Source organism: Triturus cristatus, chromosome 8 (genome assembly GCF_964204655.1).
Source record: "Triturus cristatus chromosome 8, aTriCri1.1, whole genome shotgun sequence".
NCBI lineage: Eukaryota > Metazoa > Chordata > Amphibia > Caudata > Salamandridae > Triturus > Triturus cristatus.
Genome location: NC_140591.1, coordinates 121,253,646 through 121,271,699, shown reverse-complemented (window position 1 = coordinate 121,271,699; position 18,054 = coordinate 121,253,646). Strand labels below are relative to the sequence as shown.

Sequence of the window (18,054 nt, the reverse complement as noted above, 5' to 3'; positions counted from 1 at the left end):
TCCACAACCGTTACTGCCGCCTACATTCCACCTTGAGACGTTTCAACTCTGGGCCGTACCAAGGGGCACCAGGCGAACGTCTGTTCTGGGTGGCTACCTGGAGAGGAGCGACCTGATTAACAGCATTAGTGATCCAGTCCGTAAACTGCGCAGCGGCTGTGTCATTATCAGTGTCCAGGGTAGGGGGGGAGTACCCAGCGTCTCAAGAAGGGAAGAATGTGTGATTCTACTCCATCTCCTAAACATAATTCTGGCAGGTCTCTGCGGACCCCCTCCAAGTCAAGTCTTAACTCCAACACTAAAAAGCACAGCCCGATGGTCAGTCCACGGAAGAGCTTCTGTCCCAAGATATAAAAGGTCAGGATGGCTAGAAAAAAGACCATCCAACGTATGTCCCCCAATATGGGTCGGGTCGGAGACCAACTGCCTGAGACCATATCCCTCCATACTGTCCAACAATCTGGCAGTGTCCGAGATATTCTTGACCTCCAGATGAAAATTGAAGTCCCCAAGAATGATATAAGGCTCGAACATGGTACAGGACTCCAGATGTTTTTGGAGGGCCCCCAGAAAGACGGCCCGTGGTCCAGGCGGTCTGTAGACTAAAAGCCCATGGGAGACAGTTATATATTTAGAAAAAATACTGAATTGTAATGCTTCAGCGTCCAAGTTTTCAACCACCTCAACCTGTAACTTCAGGTGGTCTCTATAGATGATAGCTAAACCGCCCCCTCTGCCGTCCTTTCTATCCAGGCAGTATAGCGCATAGCCTGGGGGCAGAGCCAAGATCCAATCTGGGCAAGAGGCCACATTGGTCCACGTTTCTGTGGTAAAAGCCAGGTCTGGGGAAAGAGCCGTTAGCAGCAGCTCCAGTTCTACATGATGTTTAGTCACGGAACGTGTGTTTAAGAGAATCCCTAGCAGGTGATTACCTAGGTGTGCCTGTGAGGTAGGGATAGATGCTCGGGCCTGTGAGTCGTATGGAGCAGTCTCCGATCCAACCCCCACCCTTATTCTATCCCCAGTCCTACATGGGACGGTGAGTAGCTCCCCTCCAACAATACTGGCCTCTCTGACCACCGAGTAGTGACAGCCCGGGCACCGATAGTTGCATATGTCCTCATGCCCATATAGGGGAATACATTGGGGGATGCTTCTCACCTGTAGCATCATCAACCTCTCCCGAGTATAATGCAGGGGGTGCTTGGCGACCAAGGGCAGGACGTCTGGTGCGATCCTGGCGCGGACGGGCGCAGATGGGCTTGCCTTTGGCGCTCCGCCGGCGCGCCCGCTGTGCGTGTATGCTGCGCGCCAGCGTGAGCTATGTAGGCAGTAGAGGAGCGAAAACTAGAGCGCTAACCTCGCCGGAAATAGGTGGGCGGGCCCGCTCGCACGGACGGGCACCGCGCACCAGAGGAGGTGGAGCCGGGAGAAGTGCTCCCGGTGAGCAGACCAGGGCAAACAAGTTAAAAGGAGCTTTAAAGTCAGCCAGGTCTTTAAACAGTGTCAATGGTTAAAACAAGAGGTTCCAACACGAACTGTCACTTTAGCAAAAAAAAATTTAAAAGTGGTCACACAGCAATCCACTAAATCAGGAGCCCACTCGCAGCCCGAACCCCACACTCCTATTAGCTCTCAGCTGTACCAACACACGCTGCGCGCTCGCGCCAGCGTGAGCTATGTAGGCAGTAGAGGCGCAAAAACTAGAGCGCTAACCTCGCCGGAAATAGGTGGGCGGGCCCACTCGCACGGACGAGCACCGCGCACCAGAGGAGGTGGAGCCGGGAGAAGTGCTCCCGGTGAGCAGACCAGGACAAAACAAGGGAAAAGGAACTTTAAAGTCAGCCAGGTCTTTAAACAGTGTCAATGGTTAAAACAAGAGGTTCCAACACGAACTGTCACTTTAGCTAAAAAAATGTTAAAAGTGGTCACACAGCAATCCACTAAATCAGGAGCCCACTCGCAGCCCGAACCCCACACTCCGATAAGCTCTCAGCTGTACCAACACACGCTGCGCGCTCGCGCCAGCGTGAGCTATGTAGGCAGTAGAGGCGTGAAAACTAGAGCGCTAACCTCGCCGGAAATAGGTGGGTGGGCCCGCTCGCACAGACGGGCACCGCGCAACAGAGGAGGTGGAGCCGGGAGAAGTGCTCCCGGTGAGCAGACCAGGACAGAACAAGGTAAAAGGAACTTTAAAGTCAGCCAGGTCTTTAAACAGTGTCAATGGTTAAAACAAGAGGTTCCAACACGAACTGGCTTATCCATGGCATATAATCAGGTGGAGCTCCATCTGGAGTCCAGACCCCTTACTGTGTTTACCACTCTGTTTGGGGCATACGTGTTCATGAGGATGCCTTTTGGCCTGGCTTCTGCTGCTGCAGCTTTTTCAGAAAATAATGCACAGGATTTTAAATGACATAGAAAAAACCTTTTGCTTCCAAGATGATATCTTAGTTTATGGGTCTTCAATAGAGGAACATGATCACATTTTAAGAGCAGTGTTTAAAAGATTTATGGATTCTGCTTTTACCGTAAAACAGAACAAATGCAAGATTAAGGTCAGTTCTGTAGATTACCTTGGTCACACCATATCACAAGAAGGATTCAGGCATAAATATACTTTAATTCAATCTGTGAAGGATGCGCCATACCCAAAAAACAGTGGAATTGAAATTTTTGGGGTTTTAATTGAATACATGGCTAGGGGCCATATGTATCAATCAAAATTGCGATCGCAAATGCTGAAATTCGCAGGATGTTGGCGTTTGCGATCGCAATTAGCTAAGTGGGATGTATTAAGGTAAAACTGCCTCGCAAAATAAGGAATCGCAAGATTTGCCATTCCTTATTTTGTGATCGCATTTAAGGAATCGCAAATTTTACGATTCCTTAAAGGCAGTGTAAGAGGCACAGAAAAAGTGCAATTTGGGCTTAAGGAATCGCAAATTACCACCTACTACAAGTGGTGGCAATTTGCGATTTCTCAGAAAAATTCACTTTTTTGCATGTATGTGTGCCACATGGGCACATATACACCTTTCAGGGATGCAACAGGGTGTCCTTTTGACACCCTGGCACCCTTCAAATTGCATTCTCAATTTGCGATTTTGAGCGAATTGAGAATGTCTTCCCAATCATTCCTATGGGCCTCTAGGCCATAGGAATGAATGGGAAAGTATTCCTTAATTGCGAATCGCAATTTGCAATTCGCAATTAAGGAATATGTAGGATTCGCAAAATTATTTGCAAATTCTACATACATAGTGTTTTGCAATTCTCAAATAGCGATTCGCAAAAAATCGCTATTTGAGAATCGCAAAACAAAACTTTCACACATATGGCCCTAAGTATCTTAAAAACTTCTCTGAAAAGTGTGAGTGTCTTCGTGATCTCTTGAGAAAAGACAATGACTTTACATGGCGGACAAAGCACAGTGATATTGTAAACAAGTTAAAAGATGAAATTATACCGTCACCTGCATTAGATTCATTTGACTCTGCAAAAAAGACAATCCTTACTACAGATCCCTCTAACAAAGGGTTGAGTGCCACATTGTCACAAAAAGGGGAAAATGGTGAAACCATAATTTCTTTTGCTTCACGTTGTTCAACCACTATAGAACGTAACTATTCTGTAGTCGAAAGAGAGGCCCTCGCCTGTTTCTGGGCTGTTCAACATTTCAAGTTTTATCTTTGGGGCATAAAATTCACAATTCGTACTGACTATAAACCCCTCACAATCACACTGTGGTTTTCCCCACATATCCAAATGGATATTAGGTTTGGAAGGTTATTGCTTCAAAATTGTATACCTACCGGGTGGGAAAAATATAATTGCACATTCTTTCCAGAGCACCTTTAGAAGTGGATGTTCAGTATGAACCCCTGGATGTTCCTATGTTAGAAGTACAATTACCAGCCATTACTGAGAGGAATGGAATAATTGTGTGTGCGGTGATAATAATTTGAATATGGTCAAAGACCTCATTATCAATGGTTGGCCAGAATATTGCAAAGACATTGCCGAAGAATTGTAAAGTTTCTGGGAAGTAAGGCATGAGCTTTCTATACTTAATGACTGGACCACCTCTTTCCTCTCCGGCAGAACTCAGTCCGCCTCCCCCGTTCCGGTCCGAGGCCTCCGAGATCATCTGCGGTATCCCACAGGGATCCTCCCTCAGCCCGACACTGTTCAACGTCTACATGGCACCACTAGCACGCATCGCCCGACAGCACGACCTCAACATAATCTCCTACGCCGATGACACTCAGCTGATCCTCTCCCTCACAAAGGACCCTCTCACCGCCAAATCCAACCTCCACCAGGGAATGAAGGCCGTCACCGACTGGATGAAGGGAAGCCGACTTAAGCTGAACTCAGACAAGATGGAGATCCTCATCCTCGGGTCCAACCCCTCAGCATGGGATGACTCCTGGTGGCCTGCATCACTGGGAACCCCCCCGGCCCCTAGCGACCACGCACGCAACCTGGGAGTCATCCTTAACTCAAAACTCACCATGAACAAACAAGTCAACGCAGTCTCCTCCACCTTCTTTAACAACCTCCGCATGCTCAGCAAGATCTACGGATGGATCCCGACAAACATGAGGAAAACAGTCACCCAGGCCCTAGTCAGTAGCAGACTCGACTACGGAAACGCCCTCTACGCCGGAGCCTCGTCCAAGCTCATCAACAGACTACAAAGAATCCAGAACGCCTCTGCACGCCTGATCCTCGATGTCCCGCGCCACGACCACATCACCCCCCACCTGAGGAACCTGCACTGGCTCCCCGTCGACAGAAGGATCTCCTTCAAGCTCCTGATCCACGCACACAAGGCACTCCACAAAAACGGCCCAGCCTATCTCAACAGTCGACTCTCCTTCTACGTACCCAACAGGATACTCCGCTCCTCTGACCAAGCCCTGGCCGCGGTCCCACGCATCCGTAGAACCACTTCTGGAGGTAGGTCCGTCTCCCACCACGCCGCCAAGACCTGGAACACCTTCCCCCTCTACCTATGACAAACCAAAGACCGGCTGGCCTTCAGGAGACAACTCAAGACCTGGCTTTTCGACCAGTAGCAGCAGCACCCCCCTCCCCCAGCGCCTTGAAACCCTTACGCTTTACAAATTAACTGATTGATTGACTGATTGAATGACCAGATATGTTGAAATGAAAAAGTTGTGCCACCTGTTGGTCTTCGAGACAAGATCATTGATTTAGCACACGCAGGACACCTTGGCAGGAGTATCACAAAAAAAAAAGGAACAAAAGTTTTTTTGTTTCCAAATGTGGATTCGATGGTTGAGCACAAAGTAAAAAATTGCATGAGCTGTGCTAGGGGTGATAAAACTAAGATACTACTTAAAGTGCCTTCATCCCCAGTGGACTTACAGAGTGTACCATGGCACAAATTGACCATGGACATAATTGGTCCTATGGAGTACATGGGAGTTCAAAAGAGATTCATGATTGTACTTATTGACCACACTTCCCATTGGATAATGTATAAGTTCGTTTTATGCACTACTACAAATGTTCTCATCACATTTTGGAGAGAGTTGTTCAGCAATGAAGGGATTCCTGAAACATTAGTTACGGACAATGACGTACAATTCACTTAGTTGGAAATGAAAGAATTCCTTCAAGAGTTGTGCATCAAACAAGCAAAACTGCTCTATATTGCCCGAAGGCCAATGGCCTAGTTGAAAGGACAAATCGCAAATCGTAAGATTAAGGAACACATTCAACTAGCTATTGTAAATGGTCATGACGTGGACAAACCTTTACACGACTGAAATTGGTCATATCACACTTTGCCCAACTTAGTGACTGGAATATCTCCTTTTGTCTCCATCGGGGGGAGAGAGCCAAGCACAAAAATGAATCCCCTATGGTTGGGTGGAGGGAAGCCAGTTTCAAACAATACACAGGGAATTAGTAGAAGAGTACAAAAACATCAACTCAAGTACAAAAGTTTATATGACACTAAAAATGGTGTCAAGGACCGTAATTGGGAAGTTGGTGACTCTTTATTAGACAAACTACCGACTAGAGAGAAAATAGATCACAGTCATTTTTACCCGACACTGAAGTTGACAAAAGTTAACAAAAATGTTGTTCAAATTGACAATGGTCAAATATGGAGCAGTGATAACCTTGTTAAAGTTGATGGTAACTAAAAGTAACAGTTTTTTCCTTACGCCATTGGGAGATGTGTTGTAATCTGTCTTTTCTTTCCCCTTTCCTCACTCTACATTTTACCTATATAATGGTATATTCCTCCCTCCTCCTTTTCCCTTTGAAAGTTATATTAGAGCTTACCGTAGAATGTTCTGTGAGGCAGTTGACAGTTGTGGAGAGCAGATGCCTGGGAATAAAGACACTCTTTATGTCTAATATATCGTCTCAGCATCTTTACTTCACAATAGCAATCCCCATAGGTCTCTCCTATACAAGAGCTATTGGCTTTGGCAATGTGTTATAGCCATGTTGTACACCAGTGTGGCTGCTGTGCTGCATGGCTAAACATTTGTGGTGTGGAGTGGCGTGGGGTGGACTGGAGTAGGATAGATTGGGGTAGAGTGGAATGGGGTATACTGGAGGAGCCTGGAGTGGGGTAGACTGGGGTTAGGTGGTGCAGTATAGGTTGGTTTAGAGTCGGATGGAGTGGAGTAGACTGAGGTAGCATGGAGTGGAGTAGAATGGTTTACAGTAAAGTGTGGTAGATTAGGGTAGCGTGGAGTGGGATAGAGTGGAGTAGATTGTAGTGGGGTACATTGGGATAGAGTGAAGCAGACTGGACTGGAGTAGATTGGGGTAGACTGTAGTGGTGAAGAGTGGGGTAGATTGAGTAGAGAAGAGAAAGGTAGGTTGAGTGAAGTGGGGTAGATGGAAGTGGGGTCAGGTAGATTGTAGTGGAGTGGGGTAGATTGTAGTAGAGTGGGGTAGATTGGGATGGAATGGGGTGGGTAGATTGGAGTGAAGTGGGGTAAATGTGGGTGGATTGGGGTAGACAAGAGTAGTTTTGGTAGATTGTGTTAGATAGCAGTTTGGTAGATCGGGGTACATTGGGGTAGAGTGGAACGAGGTATATAGGGATAGATTGGAATAGAGTACATTGGAAAAAAGTGGAGTAGGTGGATTGGGTTAGATTGGAGTAGGGTAGAGTGGGGTAGGGTAGATTGAAGTGGTGTAGACTAGGTAGATTAGAGTGGAGTAGAGTGTGGTAGACTGGACTGGAAAAGAGTGGGATAGACTGGAGTCGAGATGAGTTGGGTAGACTGGAGTGGAAAAGAGTGGGGGGGTAGATTAGGGTGAAGTGGGGTACAGTGGAGTGAAGTAGATTGAGTGGATTGGAGTAGATTGGGTGGATGAGAGTATGGTAGATAGGAATGGTAGATTGCAGTGGAGTGGGGTAGACTGTAGTGAAGTGGACTGGGGTAGATTGAGTTGGGGTACATTGAAGCAGAGTGGGACAAAATAGAGTGGAAGAGTGGAGGGGTGTGGAGTGGAGTGGAGTGGAGTGGTGTAGAGTGAAGTAACGAGCCCTGACATAGAGTGTCTTTCAGTGGAGTGTCATGGAATGGAATGGAGTGGCGGGGCATGACACAGAGTGGAAGGGCATAGAGTGGAGCAGAGTGTTATATAGTGAAGTGCTGTAGATGTTGGTAGAGAGTAGTGTAAAGTAGAGTAACGTAGTTTGGACTATGCATGGTGTGATAGTTCACTTCCATTACAAACAACACATTTTCAATTGAAAATTGAAAATGGGCATTACATTTGCACAGACATACCATTTTGCTGCACACAAGTGATAATGTATGAAAACATTTCTGTCCACCACCCTTCAGAATTACAAAAAAGTACATAATTTCTATTGTTCTCATTCTGATGTATTCTGAAATATCAGCACAGTTAATGTTAATTGTGCGCTGGAAAAGATACCATCATACAGCCTATCCTCTTGAATAGGAACTCAATAGGAACATTGTCACATACATTCTTTCGCTTTGAAGTCATCAGAAGAAAAGTAAACAACAAGTTCTCACAGAGTACAAAGCCTGACATTTGACCTCTGTCTTATTTGACCTCTATCTTTGAATGTACAGCAAATGAGACAAGATAAGAACAAGATTTAAAGGCCTGTTTACAGATAACGAGTACCTACGGGATAAACAAAGACAAGCTGGAAAGCCTAACACAACAAGGAAATGAAAAAGTCAGTTAGGAAAGATACACTCTCAAGAGTGGCCCAACAAAAAGAAAAAAACAGCCCCAAAAGTGTGAACATTGTCACATACATTCTTTCGCTTTGAAGTCAGCAGAAGAAAAGTAAACAACAAGTTCTCACAGAGTACAAAGCCTGACATTTGACCTCTGTCTTATTTGACCTCTATCTTTGAATGTACAGCAAATGAGACAAGATAAGAACAAGATTTAAAGGCCTGTTTACAGATGAGTACCTACGGGATAAACAAAGACAAGCTACAAGTACTTGGGCCATGCTCTAGGGGAGGGTCACATTGCAAGAAGAGGGAAGTGCGGACTGCAGAACTAACCAGCAGGAAGTAAGCACTTGAGAGTAGCTTTGAAGCCCACCAATGTTAACTAATGGGAAGGCTCCAAGCCTACTAACAGTAAACAAAATGTCTTGAAGAGACCAAAAAATGTATGGCCCAAAAACTAGCACTCTCAGAACCTCACACTGCATTTATCCACAACTCTCTGTCGCGCTATCATTGACACCCACCCATGTTCTGAAATCACCCGACTACCAGAGGCAACTCAGTTTGCAGTATGGGCTTTTGACATATCCCATGAAGAACAAAAATACAGAAATACAGTACTTAGGTGAATAAAACGCTCTTAGGAAATAGGGACATGTACACAGTTCAACGTGAAGTAAAATGTGTGAAATTAACAGTGAAGGAATCATTGACGTGGATTGCTTGAAGGTTTGATTTACTCATTGTTAAGAAAGAAATCATTGTGTTTGCTTTTAAAGTTAAAGATCCGAAAGATACGGCCTGGGTGGGGCCCATTTTAAAGTCGTTTTTGCTGCGCACCCACGGCATATAGAGCCTTGACTCACTACATTCACAATCATATAATTTCAATATTCTGTCCCGCTCTCTCACTGGCAGCCAAGCCAGACATCCCATTAGTGTTGTTTAAAGAGGGCTGCAACTGTCTTGCACAGTTTACACAGCACAAATAACCTGCCAAAAAGCAGTTTATCAGGATCAAGAGTCCTGGTGCCCTAAAATGAGTGCCAGAAGGGTCCATCGGCAACCATAGTAAAATACATCATCCTGTTTGGCAATGTACCATACAACTGATGACTAGTTTTACTACCATAGTATGTGGCTTAATTGACAGAGAATATGCTTATGCAAAAATATCAAACCATTAAACAAACAGATCTGAGGATATAAAAGTGGCATTAAAGTATTGAAGAGCAATCCACATCCAGAATCTGACAAACAGACTGAATTGAGGAGACTGTAGTAAACCATGGCTCAGAAGGTGTTCTATGGCCTGGCTCTGGTCCTTATTATTGGAGTCATGCTTTTGAATGTACAGCCTGCTGAATCTGCCGAAGGTAATGTATAATCAATTTATCCACATTGTGTAGTTCAGCCAACTTGAAAATAAGTGTTATCAAGGCAAAACTGTAGGCTGGCCCATAACTTCTGGGGGGAAAAGTGAACACTAAGGTGATTAGGGAGTATCACAGAATACGATTTTGGTTTTATTCTCACATAATGTATTCCTTCATTTTGTCCATGTGGCTCACGGGTACTTTCTTGTTAGCTGAGAGTCAAAAGGGGTTTATTCCAAGGTAGCTCACATCTGGAGGGTCTTTGAAAGAGTCAGCAAAATAAATCTATGTTCAGGGGATGTTCTGGCAAAATACAATACCATTTAAACACTCTAATAAATGATTTACGCTAATAGCTCTGTCATGTTCCAAAAATAAAATCTATATCATGACCTTATTGTGACATTGACTGTATGACCTTTTTTAAAAACTCTCAGTTTTTCATTCTTAAAAGTGATTTAAATTGGGCAATTATAGATGGCAACTACAGTTGTGAAATGTTGGGTTAAAATTCAAAGTGTGAAATTCAGAAAAGGCAGTTGTAGGTGCACAGCAGATGCATGCCCTCAAGTGTGGTGAAATACGACGCAGTGTACTGTGGTTTGAATAGGCATCCGAATAGCAGAAGTGGAGGTAATGAGGCAACACAAACTATGCGGTTCACTCTTTCAAACCTTATGAGATGATCTGTCATGATCAGTGTATGTGTTTATGGTACTCGCAGAGCTCGAACGTGGTCAAAAAGCAGCAGAGTGCTCTACTATGTCAAAGGCAAAGATATAATAGCCAAGTGATTGGAGAGGGGCTGGTATGGAGGGGGACTATTAGTGCCCCATAATAAATGGGTCTGACTCCATCCCATGACTGCAACTAGGTACAGAACGCTATCTCCCTGAGTTGTGTAAAGGCATTGCTGTTATTTACTCCTTCATGTTTAATCTCTCTATGCTGACGGTTAAGGCTGGTCTTCACAAAACCACCTCCGGTGGAGGCCCTACCCACCAATTTGAGTGCAAGACATATAACTTTAAACATGAGCTTTCTCTGAAAACAGATTCCCCTTTACCTAAAAATATACTCCAATAAATGATAGCTGAAGGCAGAGAATGCCCTCTCTAGTCTTCAAAATTGTATTATTCTTATTTCAAATGGATGAAGTGGTAAAGAGAATGGAAGTGCTGGGGAAACAGATGAGGAAAGAGAATGATACCATTGCCCAGTACCAAACAATGTGACTAGGTCCATTGTTTTGCTCATTTCCTGTAATCTGCTCCATATGAAATGCAGTAAATTCCACAGCTCCAGTTCTCTCAACATGGCGTGAATGGGTGCAACATGTGTGCTCCATCAATCTTAAAGGATGCTGGCTCTCTAGCTCATTGTGGAACCTCAGTGGTGAATCCATAATAGAGCAGTAGTGTCAAAATGCTACTGCTCTGTCAGCTGAAGCAGGTACAGTGAGGCTGCTGCTGGGGTGTGTTGGGCTGACAGACAGAGGCTCTAATACCACCAGCAATTGTCAGAACAGGACAGCAAGCAAGGGTTCACAGGCAGCGGTTACTTAAGACACAGCTTTTTCTTGAGGGTTGTAGTCCACAGTTGTGTTCATTGTGCAGGCAATCTACCTTATAAGGACTGAAACCCCACAGAGTTTTTCATCTTTCAAGGAAAGGAGATGTGGGGTACAGTGAATCCAATATCCAAACAAGCTTTATTCGAAAGATTATGTCATAAAAGCACATACAAAAAAACAAATAAAAACATAAGTGATAACAATAAAACATATGCAACAGTGTAGAATAAAGCCTGAGCGGCTAAACAACATCACCATGGAAGAAAATTATCTATTTAGCTCTAAAAAACCATTAAGATCTTAAATAATAAAACTTGATTAAAAAGGAGAGAAATTCCTATTTTACAAATTACAGAGCGTATTTAATATTGACAGGCTCTTGAGTTATTTTGGCTCTTTAATAGTAACTAGATTATGTACAGGTAATCACTACCTTATTTAGCCTTAGCGAGACGTAGGGAGTTTGCTCTTTTAGCCCACGACCACCCCAAGAATTTTGCCATTGTTATGGCCAACGTTGGTGATGTATCAATTCAAAGGATTCGTCCAGCTTCACTAGCTCTTCTTGTGCCTAGGAGCATACAAATTGGTGTCAGCCAAGCACGGCGTGGAGCATCATAACCAGCGCAAACAAACAATAAATGGGCCAGTGAATCATTACTAAGCTGGCATACCGGGCATATTTCATCAATAGGTTTATCCCATTTGGTAGTAAATGTTCTTAGACGCAGTGTGCCCACTCTGAACTGGATATATTATTTCCGGTCGAGCGGCTTTGTAATTTGGTCCCAATAAATCTCCAAACTGGGTGTTGATTTACTTACCAGGAAATGGCCAGTTAACGTGGACGAATCGCTGGTTCTGTGTATATTAAGCTGAACCTTTTTCCAATATTTCGCCTTCAGGGATTTTTGGTGGGAAAATTGGCATTTATCGGGTCCTTCCACAATGAAATCATACCAACACTTGCTATACGCTCTCTCACCGCCCATAGCCATTTTATTCAATGAGAGGTATCTGCCTTTATTACATCAAGAAACCCATGTGCATACACTTCAAGTTCGGGAGTAGTCCATGGCCTTTGTCAATACAAAAGGAGATATAATTTGGCTATATCTGCAATAGGTTTCCTCCCAAGATCATACAGTAACGGACAAGTTGGGGTACTCTGTGGTAGCCTGGTGATTTTCCTCAAAAATCTATTTTCCGATATTGAAAGCATAGAAAGGTTCTCGCACCCCCATAGCTCTGAACCATAGAGGGCTGAGCTCATAACTTTCAAGTTATAAATCTCAAGTGCCTGGCTAATTGGCTTTGAGTATGAGGTATTATGTTCCTTATGCAACACCCCAACAATTGCCTGTGCTTAAGAGATGCCAAATCAATCTGATGGTTTAATTTCAGATCGTCCTGGATATTAACCCCCAAATATGTAAACTCTTTGACATGCTCTAGTGGCCGATCATTCATTAAAATACCCCCTTTATAGGCCCTATGCGGATTAAAAGCCATTACTTTCGTTTTCGACACATTGACCTCCAAGCCTCGCTTCATGCAGAACTCCTCAAAGATTGTAAGAGCTCTTTGGAGACCACCTGGCGTCTTGGAGATAATCAATGTGTCGTCCGCAAACATTAGTATGGGGATTTTTTATTCTGCTAGAGTTGGGGCATCCATAGGGACTGATCTCAAACATGATACTATTCCATTGATGAATAGAGAAAATAGCATCAGTGCCATCACACATCCCTGGCGCACTCCTCTTTCTACCGGGAAGGATTCGGTGACTTCGCCCTCAATGCCCCATCTAATTTTTGCATTTTTGTCCTACTCCTCGTGCACTCTCATAGTGAGTGTAAGTAGATCCAGTGGCATCGCCATTTCTTGTAAAGTACCCCATAATTTGTCTCGAGGCACGAGTTCACACGCTGATTTGAGATCAACGAAAGCGGCATACAGACTACCCTTGCCCAGCGTCACCCTCTTCCAGTAGAGCAAGGTAAACCTAAACACTTGATCAATGGTGCTTATAAATGCCCTGAACCCAGCTTGCAGTAGCGATAAAACCTTAAACTCATCAATCCACTCTTGTATTTTACTAAGCACTAGTCGCCCCATTACCTTCTGTAGACAATCAATTAAACTAATGGGGCTATAGTTCCCTGGGCATGATTTGTCCCCTTTTTTAAAAACCAGACTAATTTCTGCTCCTTTCCAGGATGCTGGGACTGGAGCTCCCTGGGCGATGGCATTAGTCAACAACAGGATATATCAGCACCATCTTTCCTTATCATGGAGGAATAGGTCCCCTGGGATACCGTAGGGGCCTGGCGCCTTTCCTGCAGTTATGGAGATTATTGCCGCTTCAACCTCCACCCTACTAAAGGCCTTATCCTGATAAAGTAACCTGGTAATATCACCCTCAACTTCAACTACACGTGCGGATATTGGGGTTTGAAGTGGTTCACCCAGTCCGTCTGCAAAACATGATTTTGGGACTGACCGGACTGCCCTCCTCTATCCCATTTGTAAACATTCCAAAACTGTTTGGGATTTTTCATGGCACAGGCCTCCCTCAGTTCCTGCCATCTTTTATCATCCCATATTCTCTTTGCCTTTGTTTGGGTGGCCCTGTAGATATACCTGGCGCTTCGAACAGCTAGTGGCTCACCTACTTTAATGGCAGCCCCCAAAGCTACTCGTGCTTCTCGACACTCTTTATTAAACTAATGCCCATCTTTCCAATTTGTGGCATTTTTATTTCTACCCTACTTGAAGAAATGAGTACGCAAGTGGGTAAAAAAATTGTTGTGAATGTGAGTTGATTGCTCCAGGGCCAAAGAGTTTACTACACAGACCTCTAGCTCGCTTATGGCTCCATCCATACCATTTTTGGTGCTTTCCAGCAGTTCAGGCATCTCAATTATTTTTACCCATTTAAGGTGTCTCATATCGTTAGATAAAATAACTTCACTTGGAGAGTGGAGTGAATCATACTAGCGTTGCAGCAGTGGCATGCTGATTGTGCACCCGGCAGGGCCAGCACTTCTCACCACGAAAAACAGCATCTACCTTCATGACTATCTCACTCTAAATTTGTTTTGTTATTTACTCCTCCTTCTCAATTTTTCGACAACTCAAACCTCATGTTTTTGTGTGTCAGTTTCATTTTCTCTCTTTATCCGTTCTCGGAAACTATACGCCAACTCATTCATTCTGTCTTCTCCTAAAACCCCTCTGTCAATTATCTTCCATTCATTTGGTGATTGTGCATGTCATGTCCCATGTGTGATTATCTCCTGCAGTCCTACCTTTGAGCATGAGGCGACTTTGATACTGTCACTCTCACTCTCCTCATCTGAAAATTAACATTATACAATGATACAACCTGCTCTGGCATGTGGGGTGGGTCCATTATACCTGCTTTATTGAATGCCTCAGTGAGTTCAACCCCACCCTTCTTTTCCATCGGTGGCACCCCACTGTGTCCGCTTTTATAGTTATCCTTTGGGGGGCAATGAGGATTATTCACATTTGGATCAACCTAAATGCTCACCAATCCCCTGCAATTCCCCCTACATGGTTAATACAAGTACTCAATATGAAAAATGTGTGTCCACAACCTAGCATTGATATGCTTGTATTCAAACCTTAGAGTCCCGGATAACTGACTATTTGCTATTGCGTGCGTTGACTACAGCTGATAACGCACACATGTTGATTTTCGGTATGGTACTCATACGGGAATGTGACTATGATTTAGTGTTTCTTCCCTTTTCAAACGTTTGTGCGATTAGCAGAACCCTTATTCGGTTTGGTACTGCATTTTCCATGCAAATGCTATGCTCATGGGTAACAAATGGTTTCAAGTTAGGAGTGAATTTTAGGTGAAACTCCAAATCAAATATGGAAAAATCTAATTTCTTATGACCTTTGGATTCATTGGTGCAAATATTCACTTTATAAGTCCTGTTGTACCAAGAGAGCACACCAACATATTTCCTGTACTTCTTGTGAGTTTAGAACACGACCCTGAAGAGGTTGGCATCTCATTGTAGACATAGAAGACAGACCACCTTTTCCAAACCTTGATCTCTAATATCTTATGTTATGTTATTCAAAACCTGCCAGAACTCAAACTACAAATAAAAGCAAGACCTTTATTTTCCTGAGAAATGATAACAGCAAGAAAGAGCTCCTAGATTCAGTAAAAGGTTATTACAGACAATTTCTGCAAAACTGTAATGAACTACATGAATGGAAATAAGAGGATAAGCTTTAAGATACTGCAATGAATCATCCCTCACATATTGATACTGGAGACTCTAGTGAACTATAAATAAATCAGTTTCCTCTGTTTAATATTAATGCTCTGGTTCTACCAGCTTGTGACTGTCATATATTCAGTAACAGGACGTGAAACCCTCAACTTCTTATAGTAGCATGCTTGCTCCATGCTATAGGTGGATGACTGAGTCCATAATGTGCCCTGGTAAGAGTGTAGCATAGGACACACCTGTGCCTGTATGTAGTAATGTGAAGTTTAACATCAGGATCAAGATGATCTGTGAATATAAAATAGACTTAAGTGAATGAAGAAGTATGTCTACTCTCTTTATAGTTCCTGAGAGGCTCCTAGATCATCAAGTTCTCTCACAGGCTAGCCTTTTCTAAATGTCACATATACACTAGCCTGGGGCCAAATCGAAAGAAGTTTGGAATATTTGTGATAAATCCACAAATCAGTTATTTAGTTACCACGCGCAGTAAACATGATATCAAAGTGGATCAAGTTCAAAATAGGATTAACCTATGGCAATATTGGTTTTGCCTGTTTTTTCACATGTAATGATATGAAGTTGCCACTAGCATTGTGCTAATCCTAAGGAGGAGAGCTGTCCCATGCCATACATTGGTATTACTACAGTTGTAAACCAAATTCCAAAGTCTTTAGAAATGTGAGTTTACCCGCTGACTGTACATTGTACAAAACGTTTTACTACCCAAACTTCGGTAAATGAGGGTGTTATACGGTTCCTATCAATTAAGTAGGACTGTGTATCTGAACAACATAAGCTTCAGAATATGGGAGTTCAGTTCACACATACCATCAGAAAACATTGGCCTGGGTCCCAGCTAGCCCACAGTGCCCCATCTGAACCCCTAACCCTACCAGGGTACCAGAGGATATCAGCAACCTCGAACATAACCACTCTTTATTCCCCAAGCAAATCGTGAAAACTGATCTACCATTTCATTGTTTACATTTACATACCCAAGGTAAACACAAGAAAGATACAAATTGACTTTTCTTTTTTTGAAATAATACTATCCTTGTATAGAAAGAGTGTGCTGCATTTATTAGGCAGAATAAACAAAGCATTGTAACTAGCATTACAAGAATGGTGAAAAAGGTAAACAGTTCAACCATTATATAATTACTATGCTTTTACTCGCACTTAACACTACCTATACTATTGAGACGAAAGTGGGAGTACCCTCTGCAAGATCCCCTGGGATAGCCCAATGCGCCATACCTGAGTATAATGTATCAGGAGCCCAGCTTGTGTAGGACAGGCTATCGTCCTTTGCAGGATAGAGGTCAGAATCAGCAGGACTGCATCTGAGCCACAGGGCGTCATGTTCCAAGAAAATCCCAGCAAAAGTGCTCCTCTGCCAAATGTATCACAGAGGCCATTTACATAATTAACGCACTGCCCCAATGTCATTGTGTCAAATGTGCTGAGCTGATGGTATGGTTAGTCTTTAGTCTTAGAACTGTCTCCAACCGGACAACCAAATACAATGGCATCGCTTCTATGTGCCTAGCTTTATACAGAGTGTACTTACTAAGAAATTAACTGCATGTATAGTAACTTCTCAGTACATTATCATGTAAGTGTCAAACATGTAAAAAGTTACCGTTAAAAAAGGGTGTCAAGCTAAAAAGTGAAACTAAAATGGAGACTGAGAGCAGGCCCTGTTGTGCTTTACAACAAGGACCAAGGTCTTTGGTGTACATTGTATAGTTTTTGAAACATCTTTAAAGTTCTTGTTTGCATATTTGTTAGAGAACTATTTTTAATTTAAAATTGTGGTACTTCAGCAGAGAACGCCTTCAAGAATTGGCAATAAGGGACTTCCAGTTACTTGCCATTTGATATTTCCCAGAATGCCATGTTTAGGTATGTAGATGAGTTCAAAGGGGAAGTGGCCCATTAGAGGCTGTGTTCCCTGTGAAAGTCAAACATGTGCTTCAGAAGCTGCCTTCATTGGAGACTCAGCCTTATCGTCATCAGGCGAGATGCAGCATCTTCAAAGTGCGCTGCCTGTAGGTGGGACTGTTTCTGGCAGAATCTTGTGTGATAATCTGGGTGAAGGACCTCTTCTCCAAAGTGGTTGAGTGTCAGTCCTTATATACTAAATCCTATCAGGGAATAGAATTTCTGACATAAGTATAGGAATGTCTGGCATAGGTTATGTGCATCAAGGTGTACGTCCAAACATTTCCTTATGGACATGTGAGGCGAATGGCCATCAATTCAGACTACAATATTTTAGCTATATGTCTGTGTTTTTCCTTATTTGACCTTGGCATGCTGTCTTCTCGGCTCCTGCTCTCCTACTCTCCTGCCTCTGGCAGTACCAGGAAGCAGGCAGCCAAGCTCCCTCCGGACCCTCCCCAAAGCCAATCACAATGCTGCAAGCAGCGTTGTGATTGGTGGGGACGCCGCCCAACCAGGTCCTTATGGGGAGGCCATGTTCTCCATGTAGGCAGCATTGCAGCCTACATGGAGAAGGGCAGAGTGTGCGTGACTGGTTTGGGTTGCCCCAGAGGGCCGTCCAAACAGTCTTTGTGCACTCAACAGTGGGA

At 43.7% G+C, this 18,054-nt stretch overlaps 1 long non-coding RNA gene across 2 annotated transcripts in view; it reads left to right on the top strand.

The window, feature by feature from the left end:
* LOC146801676 (uncharacterized) overlaps positions 1-18,054 on the top strand; it is a 522,872-nt gene that overhangs the window by 477,482 nt on the left and 27,336 nt on the right. The window contains exon 1 of one of the 2 annotated variants that reach the window (XR_014967640.1): positions 9,474-9,607. The exons of the other annotated variant lie outside the window; for it this stretch is intronic. This is a non-coding gene — a long non-coding RNA (uncharacterized LOC146801676). Of the gene's footprint in view, positions 1-9,473; positions 9,608-18,054 lie in introns of those variants that run through there. 2 annotated transcript variants of the gene reach the window in all.